We start from the raw sequence: 11,781 nt of genomic DNA, 5'->3' as shown, positions 1-11,781 counted from the left end.
CTGGAGAAACAGACACCCACTAGCCACCTGTGTGTGAAGCACGTCGGTAGAACCAGTCTCATGAACGTGGTCATGTAATGTCGGTCTAGGCCGCTTCATCCAACAATACCACCGAATCAAAGTAAGACATTACTGGTAAGCAGTATGACTATTATCACCCACAACTCTTTGTGTTCTACTCGTGCATATAACATCTACGCATAAACCTGGCTCGGATGCCACTGTTGGGGAACGCAGTCACTACAAGAAATATGTCAACTAGTGACCTTCTGTCAGTGACCCTGGAAGAATTGGTCATAGATCTATGACCATTTCAGACCAATTGGTCAAAAGCTGTTCGGGGGGCTCCAAACCCTAAACTATAACGACCATTTTGGTCAGAAAGGCCGTAATTTCCTTACACGAAATGGTCATAAAGCAGGTAGCACAGGTCCGCTGCCTTATTTCTAGCTGATCATGACTAATATAGATGGTCATAACCTTGTAAATTGTGGTGGGTTGCTATGACTAGGCGCCACCTCATCAGTTTTGCCTATGTGTCATGTCCATGTGGCAGTTTTTGCCCTAGGTTGTGAAGCAACCTATATTTATGTCATTCCCAAAATTCCCAAAAAAATTCTCATAAATTCTTTGGGTCATATCTTCGTCAAATATGTAAAAAACCTTCCTTGCCTAGTTCAAAAATAATTCAATAATATTCATTTTCCTACTCTGTTCAGAAAAACACTTTGTGAAGGAAGTACCACTTTGGCATGTCCAAATGGTATCCATTTTCTACAGTGCTTTCCTATGCCCAAATAACCATCCTCCACCAAATACCAGCTCAATCCATTCATTATTTTGAGCCAAAACTCACACCCATTAGCCATGTGCATTTCCCGTACCACTAATCAAACACTTGGCTGCTTATTCATGTTTGAGCATCGATCGATCTCCTCGTGAGAATCTTATGTTGTGATTTTCTTTCTAGCACCTACCTGGGGAGTGCCCAACCCACTAGACATGCCTAGGCCACCCAGAACACATGGCAACGCCACGGTCACGCGGTGACCACGCGACGGGCATGCGAGTTCACGCGCTCTAGAGTTGGGGCCCTCGGCCACCGTCCTAACCTCGACGTATCGCCACCAAACCATGTATTTATGATTAAATAGGTACTTATGTAACTAGAAATGATTTTTGGAAAAAATAAATAGCAAACTATGAGGCACCTGCAGTTCAAATTTGACCCGCTTCCCACTAAATCGGCGGGAATTTGTCTTTTTCACCAGAGGTGGATCAAAACTTTTGACACCCAACCATTTTGTCAATTGTGCATTAAATATGGCCTAGTATTTTAGAAAATTGATTTGGTCCAATTTTGCAACAAATATATGGTAGGTCCTTCATAAAAAACTCGTTTCAGGCACTCAAAAAATGGAAAATGAATTTTCCGTGCAAAGAAAATGAAAACTCCCTTAGGCAACATTGTTTGGAATTCCAAGATGCACCCTTGTGCACAATATGAGATCATTTGAGAAAACTATGCCATGAATGTGGCCATAAGATTGATCATTTGGCTTGAAAGCCATGAATCTTCACGCATGATAGCTCATTTTTGAGAACACTTTTTTAAAATAATTTCCGTATTACAAGTTTATTATTTTTCTTGGAAACTTGGTCACATATGATGACACAATCCGAAGGTTTTCCAATTTTTTGATTTTTTTTTGAATTTTTAATGCCCGTTTCAAAATGCGGTCAAAACGGAAGGAATGACCATTCCTAGCTAGTGGTTGAATCTTGGAATTTTTTTGGTGTTTCTCCGATTAAATAGGTACTTATGTACCTAGAAATGATTTTTGAAAATAATAATAAGCAAACTACGAGGCAACTGCAGTTGAAATTTTACCCGCTTCCAACTGAATCGGTGAAATTTTTCTTTTTCACGAGAGGTGGATCAAAAACTTTTTACACCCAACCACTTGGTCAATTGTGCATTAAATATGTCCTAGTATTTTAGAAAATTGATTAGGTCCAATTTTGCAATAAATATATGGTAGGTCCTCCACAAAAAAACCTCTTTTCAGGCACTCGAAAAATGGAAAATGAATTTTCCCTGCAAAGAAAATGAAAACTCCCTTAGGAAACATTGTTTGGAATTCCAAGATGCACCATTGTGCACAATATGAGATCATTTGAATAAACTATGCCATGAATGTGGCCATAAGATTGATCATTTGGCTTGAAAGCCATGAATCTTCACACATGATAGCTGATTTCTGAGAACACTTTTTTAAAATAATTGACGTATTACAAGTTTATTATTTTTCCTGGAAACTTGGTCACATATCATGACACAATGCGAAGGTTTTCCCATTTTTTATTTTTTATTTTTGAATTGTTTATGCCCGTTTCAAAATGCGGTCAAAACGGCGGGCTTGACCGTTCCTAGCTAGTGGTTGAATCTTGGAAAACTTTTGATGTGTCTCTGATTAAATAGATACTTATGTACCTATAAATGATTTTTGGAAAAATAAAAAGCAAACTACGATGCAGTTGCACTTCAAATTTGACCCGCTTCCTGCTGAATCGACAGAAATTTGTCTTTTTTCACGAGAGGTGGATCAAATATTTTGACACCAAACCATTTGGTCAATTGTGCATTAAATATGGCCTAGTATTTTAGAAAAATGATTTGGTACAATTTTGGAAAAAATATTTGTTAGGTTCTTCACAGAAAACCCTTTTTATGCATTCGGAAAATGAAAAATGAATTTTTTGTGCAAAGAAAATGAAACCCCCCAAATCAACATTGTTTGTCATCCCAAGATACACACATGTGCACTATATTGATTCATTTTAATAAATTATAAGGCTGTGTTTGATAGTAAAGTACTAAAAACCAAAGTATTAAAAACCATAGTATTCTTTAAAACCATGGTATTTGGAAAACCTGTAGCATTCTTTAAATACGTAGAAAATGCAGAGGTATCAAAGAGGGCCTAAGTGGTTAATATGTTGAATGTTTGCCTTGAATAAGAGGATAAAAACTATAAGAAAAAACAACATATTTTTTACATAGCCTTAATTCTGATTGGTGGAATCAGCTAAGGCATGGATCGATGATATGGCGTACATCCGTCCATCCACCCGTCCATCCAACCATCCCGAGCCAGCCACCCCACGACCCCAGACCAACCGTGACCTAACCTATCCATTCCTTTCCCACACCACGATCTCTCCTCTCCTCTCCTCCACATCCACCGCACCCACCCACCCATCCCCCGGCGCCGCCTACCTCCACTTCACCGGCGACCTCCGCCATCTGCCCCCGATCCTCTCCACCTCCCCTCACCTTCTATGCCACAGTGGGGCCCCTAGATCGAGTAGGCGGGCGCCGTCAGATCCGCCATGCCCACAGCTCTCTCGGCTCCACCCCAAACCCTACCCACAACCGCCGCCGTGCTCCATCACCAGCGACCTTGCCACCGCCCCTATCCCCTCGCCCTATCTCAATACCCGCGACGCCGAGCCGGACGAGAGGAGCCACCGCCCCGCAGCACGCTCGCACCAGTACGTACAGGCGGTGCCCCCGTCGGATCTGAACAAGAAAACCGAGTGGTTCATGTACCTGGCATTCCTAGATCCATCCGCCCCACCCTCTGCTCACCCTATCTCCCTCGGTGTTGGGGCATCTAGATAGCGCAGGTCAGGTGCTGGCGCTCCATGATCTCCATGCGATGCGCCGGTGAGGCGATGGTGATGCTCGTGGTGGACGCCTCCGCCGTCTTCCACCGACACACAGCCGCGCCCTCCGACGCCGCTCTTCCACGCGATGAGAGGCTTGGGTGCCGCTCGGCTGGGATAGAACCCCGCGCTTGACGATGCCATGGACATGGAGGTCTTCAAGGTACCCTCTTCCTCTCCTTCTCTGTCCCTCACCTCCAATACTTGCCACTGAGCTCGTGACAACGCCATGGCTCACTTGGGCCCTCTGATGCTTGCTCGCTACGGTCTCTCGATGAACACAGTTGCTTACTCATAAAATCCCTAATTCCTAGGGTTTACTCTTGCTGTTCTACATACAGTCATGTACCACTATCATACTCCAGGCTTGCTTAGAATTGTAATTCCACGCTTAGAAGCATGACACCATCGAGTCACAGGGACATCTCAACTTCTGAACGAAAAAAATATTATTGTTTGCTGCATTGCATATACCATTACAGTTCTTGATTGAGTTTTTGACTTGCGTAATTCCGTCATCAGGGGAAGCTGATACCCACACAGCCAGCTCGTGCTCATTGTGTTTGACTTCCAGCTCGTGCTCTACTGCGACGAGTACCGATGCCCACACAGGTATGACATGTGTGCCACCCATGACCTTGCACCGGTGGTATGTGCATGAGTGCGCGCGCTTGCTGCAATGTCGGGTGCGGTGGTGTGCTGCAACCTTGCGATGGGGGCGGCCAGGTGGTGTGTGGCTGTGTGTGTGGCGATATATGGAGCTCCGGAGATTCCTATTGGATTGCTGAGACTTGGTCTTGGTTCTGCCGTTGGCGTGTTGTCTTTGCTCTAATCTGGTTAAAACTGTGTGATTAGATTAGTAGCATCAAATCTTTATCTGGAAAAAGAATACTATCAAGTCCTTAGCTAGCTAGCTAACTAGTACAAGCTGCAACCCAATAGGAACAGTAGCTTTCATGCACACATCTAGCTAGCTAATTAGTAATTACACTACTAGTATTCAGAAACAACTTCACTTTGAAACTCTGAATCACTTCTCCCTGACAGACACTTCACCAAAATGTATCATGTTCCAAACTCTTATTTGTATCATTATTTGCCGAATGTTATTTTATTATTTTTGTTTAACTAATCTTGTCTGAATCATCCCTCTTCTGTAGGTCTTTATGATGCTTTGGAACTAAGGGACGGTGGATCTGACTACTTGGGAAAGGGTGTTTCCAAGGTTCCATTTGAGCGAATTTTATATTAGCGTGAATAACGAATTCCCGGGCTACAGTCTTCAGTAATTCTGTTACCTAGTTAGTGTTAGTGTAGTCTACCGTCGCTCACATCTTTTGGTCTAACATATCTGCAGTGTTACTTATGCATGATACCTTGCTGCTCTGTTGCCCTGACATTTCTGCATGGTTGTTTTGCACTACTGGCCTAATTAAACAAGATAAATATGTATTCTTCTTTGAGATAGAAATTCCATGCATGTTTATGAGGCACAAATTCTTTGAGATAACCATAACTATACTTCAAAAGTAAACATTATCAATTCAAATAACCAGCTTACTGATGTAGGAGTAGTAGAAACTCCATGGTTTCCTGATTGCTGAACATGGGAGATGTACCTTTTGCAATATTCATTTCTAAGATTAATTTGGTATCCCAGGTCCTGCAGCACTATCTTCTTTGTTCCTGACTATAGAAATGTCCATGTGTACTAGTAGCATCTAAACCATGCAAACTAAATCATTAGGCACACTGTACTGCATACACTAGTTAATGTTCTGTCTTTTTGAGAACATTTTGTATCTGTTGTCTAGTTCTATCCGATGATACTCGATTAGGGCCCCATGTGTTTGAACAACTAGTCAAGTAACATGGGTCCCCACTGGTGATACAGCGTCAAGTTTGGAAGCAGCTGGAGTGAATGTGAGAAAAGTTGAACAGCTTACACATTTTCCTCTGCTCTGCTTCAAGTCAGTTTGAATTTGAATGGTTCATCGTGTGTAGGTGTGATCTGAATTCTGAATGGGTCTTTTGGCAGGTACTGGCGGAGGCCGGGAGCGCCAAGGTGGTGGCGTTCGATGAGATCGACCTTAGTGCTTGCTGCTAACATGTGGAGGAGAAAGCCACAGGAATCACCATCTCAACGGTCCGGCCTTAGTGCTTTCTGCTGACATTTTCCTGCTATTGTTCTGCTAGACATTCTGCTGACATTCTGCTGACATTTCTGTTTTAATTTTTTTGTCATAGAATAGTTTTGTTTGGCACTTACTGTTCCCGGGATGTAACATGTGTTTGAACAACTAGTCAAGTAACATGGGTCCCCACTGGTGATACAGCGTCAAGTTTGGAAGCAGCTGGAGTGAATGTGAGAAAAGTTGAACAGCTTACACATTTTCCTCTGCTCTGCTTCAAGTCAGTTTGAATTTGAATGGTTCATCATGTGTAGGTGTGATCTGAATTCTGAATGGGTCTTTTGGCAGGTACTGGCGGAGGCCGGGAGCGCCAAGGTGGTGGCGTTCGACGAGATCGACCTTAGTGCTTGCTGCTAACATGTGGAGGAGAAAGCCACAGGAATCACCATCTCAACGGTCCGGCCTTAGTGCTTTCTGCTGACATTTTCCTGCTATTGTTCTGCTAGACATTCTGCTGACATTCTGCTGACATTTCTGTTTTAATTTTTTTGTCATAGAATAGTTTTGTTTGGCACTTACTGTTCCCGGGATGTAAAGATATGTATTGCTGGAATGAACGCTTGTAATATAATAACATTGCATGTTGCTTTGAAGATGTATCAGAACTGGGCTAGGCCCAAGATAGCTTGTGGTGTGATGAGTTGTAATGTCTATGGCATAGTAAATTTTTTTTGGATTTGATTAATTTTTTCGGAGCTGGGCTAGGCCCAAGTTATATTGGACAATTATTTTTGAAGGAAAAACATGAGAGGCCCAGCAAAGAAATGGCCCAGAAAAATATATGATCAAAAAGAAAATTTGTTGTTAAAGGGGCCACGCAAAGAAATCAATAAGGCTGAATTGTTGGGCCAGACCCACGTAGCTAATAAAAGCACAGGAAAAAAATACATTAAAAAGGCTGAATTGTTGGGCTAGGCCCATGTAGAAAATCGAATTGGGCCGGGCTGATTCTTGTGCCACATCAGATTGCCACGTCGGATGCCTACGTGGCCTAGGGAGGCTGCTAGTGACCAAAAAAAATAGTAGGCATATTTTGGTCGTAAACATCTACGACCTTATCACAGAGAAGGTCATTAATTTCAGTTTACGACCGCCAGCTTTTGAGCTTCTGTTTTTGGTCACAAAAAGGTCGCAAATGAAAAACAATGACCTTTGAGTGACCAATAGTCAAGGTCACAAGTAGACATATTTCTTGTAGTGAGTGTTTCAAAAAATTTACCTACGATCACGCAAGATCTATCTAGGAGATGCATATCAACGAGCGGGGAGAGTGTGTCCATGTACCCTCGTAGACCGAAAGCGGAAGTGTTTAGTAACGTGGTTGATGTAGTCGAACGTCTTCGTGATCCAACCAATCCAAGTGCCAAATGTATGGCACCACCGCGCTTAGCACACATTCAGCTTGATGACGTCCCTCGAACTCTTGATCTAGTTGAGGCCAAGGGAGAATTCCGTCAGCACGACGGCGTGGCGACGGTGATGATGAAGTTTACCGGCGTAGGGCTTCGCCTAAGCACAACAACGATATGACCGAGGTGTGTAACTGTGGAGGAGGGGACCGCACACGGCTAAGAGAAACTTTGGTGTGCCTTTGGGGTGACCCCCTTCCACGTATATAAAGGAGGGGGGAGGAGGAGGCCGGCCAAGGTGTGGCGCGCCAAGGGGGGAGTCCTACTTGGACTCTCGGTCCAAGTAGGATTCGCCCCCCTTTCCTATTCCAAGAACGAGAAGGGGGACAGAGAGGGAGGAGAAGAAGGAAAGCCCCCCCCCAACCCTAGTCCAATTCGGATTGGGCTTGGGGGCGCGTCTCCACCTAGCTGCGGCCTATCCTCTCTTCCACTAGGGCCCATGAAGGCCCATTAACCCCCCTGTACTCCGTAAAATGCCCCAACCTATCCAAAACCATTTGTGTCCAAACATAACCTTCCAATATATCAATCTTTATGTATCGACCATTCTAAGACTACTCATCATGTCTGTGATCTCATCCGGGACTCCGAACAAACTTCGGTACATCAAATCATATAACTCATAATACAAATCGTCATTGAACGTTAAGCGTGCGGACCCTACGGGTTTGAGAACTATGTAGACATGACCGAGACACATCTCCGGTCAATAACCAATAGCGGAACCTAGATACTCATATTGGCTCCTAGATATTCTATGAAGATCTTTATCGGTCAAACCGCACAACAACATACGTTGTTCGCTTTGTCATCGGTATGTTACTTGCCCGAGATTCGATCGTCGGTATCATCATACCTAGTTCAATCTCATCACCAGAAAGTCTCTTTACTCGTTCCGTAATGCATCATCCCGTGACTAACTCATTAGTCACAAGTCACAATGCTTGCAAGGCTCGAAGTGATGTGCATTACCGAGAGGGCCCAGAGATGCCTCTCTGATACATTGAGTGACAAATCCTAATCTGGATCTATGCCAACTCAACAAACACCATTGGAGACACCTGTAGAGCATCTTTATAATCACCCAGTTGCGTTGTGACATTTGATAGCACACAAGGTGTTCCTCTGGTACTCGGGAGTTGCATAATCTCATAGTATGAGGAACATGTATAAGTCATGAAGAAAGCAATAGCAGAAAAACTAAACGATCATTATGCTAAGCTAACAGATGGGTCTTGTCGATCACATCATTCTCCAATGATGTGATCCCGTTCATCAAATGACAACACATGTCTATGGCTAGGAAACTTAACCATCTTTGAATAACGAGCTAGTCATGTAGAGGCACACTAGGGACACTCTGTTTGCCTATGTATCCACACATGTACTAAGTTTTCGGTTAAATACAATTCTAGCATGAATAATAAACATTTATCATGATATAAGGAAATATAAATAACAACTTTATTATTGCCTCTAGGGCATATTTCCTTCAATTAGTCCACACATCGATCGCTATCCAGCATGCATATAGTGTATTAAGTTAACAAGAATGGAGTAACGCTTTAAGCAAGATGGCATGATGTAGCGGGATATATCCAACAAATATGGTAAAAATCACATCTTTTGTCCTTAATGGCAAAAATACAAATATGTGCCTCGGTACCCCTACTATAACTGGGTGAGGACACCACAAGATTGAACCCATCACAAAGCACCTCTCCCATTGCAATAAAAACCAATCTAGCTGGCCAAACCAAATCGATAGATCAGAGAGGAATACAAAGCTATCTTAATCATGCATAAAAGAGTTCAGAAAAGACCCAAAAAATGTTCATACACAATCTGATCATGAATCCACAATTCATCGGGTCTCAACAAATGCACCGTAAAAGAAGACTACATTGAATAGATCTCCAAGAACATCGAGGAGAACATTGTATTGAAGATCAAAGAGAGAGAAGAAGTCATATAGCTACTAGCTATGGACCTGTAGGTCTGTGGAAAACTACTCACACGTCATCGGAAGGGCAACAAGGTTGGTGCAGAGGCCCTCCATGATCGAATCCCCCTTTGGTGGAGACCCAAAAAAGGCCCCGAGATGGGATCTCACTAGAACAGAAGCTTGAGGCGAAGTATTTTTTGTGTGTCCTCTGGTATATGGGGAATATTTGGGTATTTAAGGACCCAGAGTTAGGGTTAGGAGAGCCACGGGGGGCCCACAAGCCTCATGGGCGCCCCCCAGGGCTTGTGGCCCCCTCGTGGGTCTTCTGGCCTCTTTCCCGAAGCTTCATGGGTGTATTGTTGTCCAAGAAAAATCATCGAAAAGTTTCGTTCCATTTGGTATTAATTTTCTATAGAAGTCAAAAACAAGGATAAAACAGCAAGTGGCACTGGGCACTGATACGTCTCCAAACTTTCTATAATTTTTGATTGTTCCATGCTATTATATTATCAATTTTGGATGTTTTATGTGCATTAATATGCAATATGTTTTATGTGCATTAATATGCTATTTTATATTATTTTTGGGACTAACCTATTAACCTAGAGCCTAGTGCCAGTTTCTGTTTTTTCCTTGTTTTAGAGTTTCGTGGAAAAGGAATACCAAACGGAGTCCAAACGGAATAAAACTTTCGCGATGATTTTTCTTGGACCAGAAGACACACCAGAGACTTGGAGATCAAGTCGGAGGAGCCACGAGGCGGCCACAAGGACGGAGGGCATGCCCCCACCCTTGTGGGCCCCTCGTGCATCTCCTGACCTAGTTTCTTCGCCTATATATTCCCATATATCCCCAAACCAACAGGGGGAGCCATGAAAACACTTTTCCACCGCTGCAATCTTCTGTACCCGTGAGATCCCATCTAGGGGCCTTTTTTGGCATCGTGTCAGAGGGGGATTCGATCACGGAGGGCTTCTACATCAACTCTATTGCCTTTCCGATGAAGCGTGAATAATTTACCACAGACCTACGGGCCCATAGCTAGTAGCTATATGGCTTCTTCTCTCGCTCTCTCTCTTTGATTCTCAATACCATGTTCTCCTTGATGTTCTTGGAGATCTATACGATGTAATACTTTTTTGCGGTGTGTTTGCCGAGATCCGTTGAATTGTGGATTTATGGTCAGCTTATCTTTGTGTATTATTTGAATCTCCTCTAAATTCTTTTATGCATGACTTGATATCTTTGTAATTCTCTTCGAACTATCGGTTTGGTTTGGCCAACTAGATTAGTTTTGCTTGCAATGGGAGAAGTGCTTAGCTTTGGGTTCAATCTTGTGGTGTCCTTTCCTAGTGACAGCAGGGGCAGTAAGGCACGTAATGTATTGTTGCCATCGAGGATAAAAAGATGGGGTTTTCATCATACTGTTTGAGTTAATTCCTCTACATCATGTCATCTTGCTTAATGTGTTACTCCGTTCTTTATGAACTTAATACTCTAGATGCATGCTGGATAGCGGTCGATGTGTGGAGTAATAGTAGTAGATGCAGAATTGTTTCGGTCTACTTGACACGAATGTGATGCCTATATTCCTAATCATTGCCTTAGATATCGTCATAACTTTGCGCTTTTATATCAATTGCTCGGCAGTAATTTGTTCACCCATCGTAATATTTTCTATCTTGAGAGAAGCCTCTAGTGAAACCTATGGCCCCCGGGTCTATTTTCCATCATATGAGTTTCTGATCTACAACTTTAGTTTCCAATCTACTCTTTTTGCAATCTTTTACTTTCCGATCTATAAACCAAAAATACCAAAAATATTTACTTTACCATTTATCTATCTCTATCAGATCTCACTTTTGCGAGTAATCGTGAAGGGATTGGCAACCCCTTATCGCGTTGGGTGCAAGTTGTTTGATTGTTTGTGCAGGTATTCGGTGACTTGAGCATTGTCTCCTACTAGATTGATACGTTGGTTCTCAAACTAAGGGAAATACTTACTCTACTTTGTTGCATCACCCTTTCCTTTTCAAGGGAAAAACCAATGCAAGCTCAAGAAGTAGCAGGCACTAGGTAAATAGGTTAGGAACAAAAAATGATATAAAATAGCATATAAATGCATGTAAAACATCCAAGAAAGATAATATAATAGCCTGGAACAATCACAAGTTATAGATATGTTGGAGACGTATCAGCTCCCATAAGAGCGATTCTGGCACCTCAAAAGCACGTGAGCGCAATGGAAAATTTTGACGCAATAGAAACAAGTGTCGAAATATGAATAGTGGCAGCAACACCGAGTACCCAGCAGTCAACGCAGGGTTCAGTGGCCAACGGGGTGGACCTAAGAAGATCCCCTTTAAGGGGAACAAGGACGACCCAAGCGCGTTGGATAAGATATGCGACAGATCCTGCCGGATTCATGACACTTGTCGGTGTCAAAACCGGCGGATCTCGGGTAGGGGGTCCCGAACTGTGCGTCTAAGGCGGATGGTAACAGGAG

At 43.1% G+C, this 11,781-nt stretch overlaps 1 long non-coding RNA gene across 3 annotated transcripts; it reads left to right on the top strand.

Annotated features, from left to right (window-relative positions):
• Positions 1 to 3,272: 3,272 nt before the first annotated feature.
• On the top strand, positions 3,273 to 6,558 carry LOC125548298 (uncharacterized). 3 transcript variants are annotated; one of them, XR_015618611.1, is made up of 6 exons: positions 3,273 to 3,892; positions 4,252 to 4,341; positions 4,890 to 4,954; positions 5,544 to 5,875; positions 5,977 to 6,094; positions 6,210 to 6,558. It is a non-coding gene; the product is annotated as an uncharacterized LOC125548298 (long non-coding RNA). The 3 variants fall into 3 exon arrangements; XR_015618610.1 differs by having other exon boundaries at positions 4,890 to 5,875; positions 5,982 to 6,094; XR_015618609.1 differs by having other exon boundaries at positions 4,890 to 5,875.
• Positions 6,559 to 11,781: the final 5,223 nt, after the last annotated feature.

This window comes from Triticum urartu, chromosome 3A (assembly GCF_056163025.1).
Source record: "Triticum urartu cultivar PI428250 chromosome 3A, HENAU_Tu73, whole genome shotgun sequence".
Lineage (NCBI taxonomy): Eukaryota > Viridiplantae > Streptophyta > Magnoliopsida > Poales > Poaceae > Triticum > Triticum urartu.
Note: the sequence above shows the minus strand (reverse complement) of the source record. Positions and strands in the feature narration are given on the sequence as shown.